The sequence below is a fragment of the Eriocheir sinensis genome, unplaced genomic scaffold (genome assembly GCF_024679095.1).
Source record: "Eriocheir sinensis breed Jianghai 21 unplaced genomic scaffold, ASM2467909v1 Scaffold366, whole genome shotgun sequence".
Classification (NCBI taxonomy): Eukaryota; Metazoa; Arthropoda; class Malacostraca; order Decapoda; family Varunidae; genus Eriocheir; species Eriocheir sinensis.
In genome coordinates, this window is record NW_026111683.1 from 191,578 (window position 1) to 192,323 (window position 746).

The following is a 746-nucleotide window of genomic DNA, read 5'->3' on the forward strand; positions in this document are numbered from 1 at the left end:
ATTTTTCTTTGTTTTAGGCGGACTTACATCCTTGACACGCCCTTAATTTTCTACATAACCAATGGCCAATACTTCCTGTCACACCCATCTGCTCGCCCATTATGTTGTATTGTTTTACTTTTCCTGCTATTCGTGAGTCAGTCTTAAGACACTCCTTCAGTGATTTTTCTGTTAAATTATTGGCTCATAACATGTCGCCACGACTGACGTCACGGGTCAGAGTCTTTTTCAATGGTTGTTCACACTTTCTGACCACGCCCACTGGGCATCTGTTTTCTGTACCTGAGTCTGGGTATCTGTTTTCCTTTACCCTCGTTGTTTCCCCTCTTTGGTATTTGAGATGCTTACACTTATATATATGTCACCCTTTTTGTTAGTGTTTGTCCTGTCAGATGTTTACACAGTTGTATACCTGCTTTTCCTCTCTGGGTATCTGTTTTCCTTTACCCTCGTTGTTTCCCCTCTTTGGTATTTGAGATGCTTACACTGTTATATATGTCACCCTTTTTGTTAGTGTTTGTCCTGTCAGATGTTTACACAGTTGTATATCTCACTCCTCTGTTTCCTCGTTTTCTGGGTCCTGACATACTTCCCCTTCCGGAAGATCTCGCCCCTGAGATCTCACAGGTGTTGGTGGAGAAGATACGCCTTGCAATGTCTGCAGTTGGTTCGAGTCTGGAATTAGGCGGCGTCGTGCGTAGCGTAGGACATAGGAATACCCCACGGCAGACGTTACCAGCAGAAGA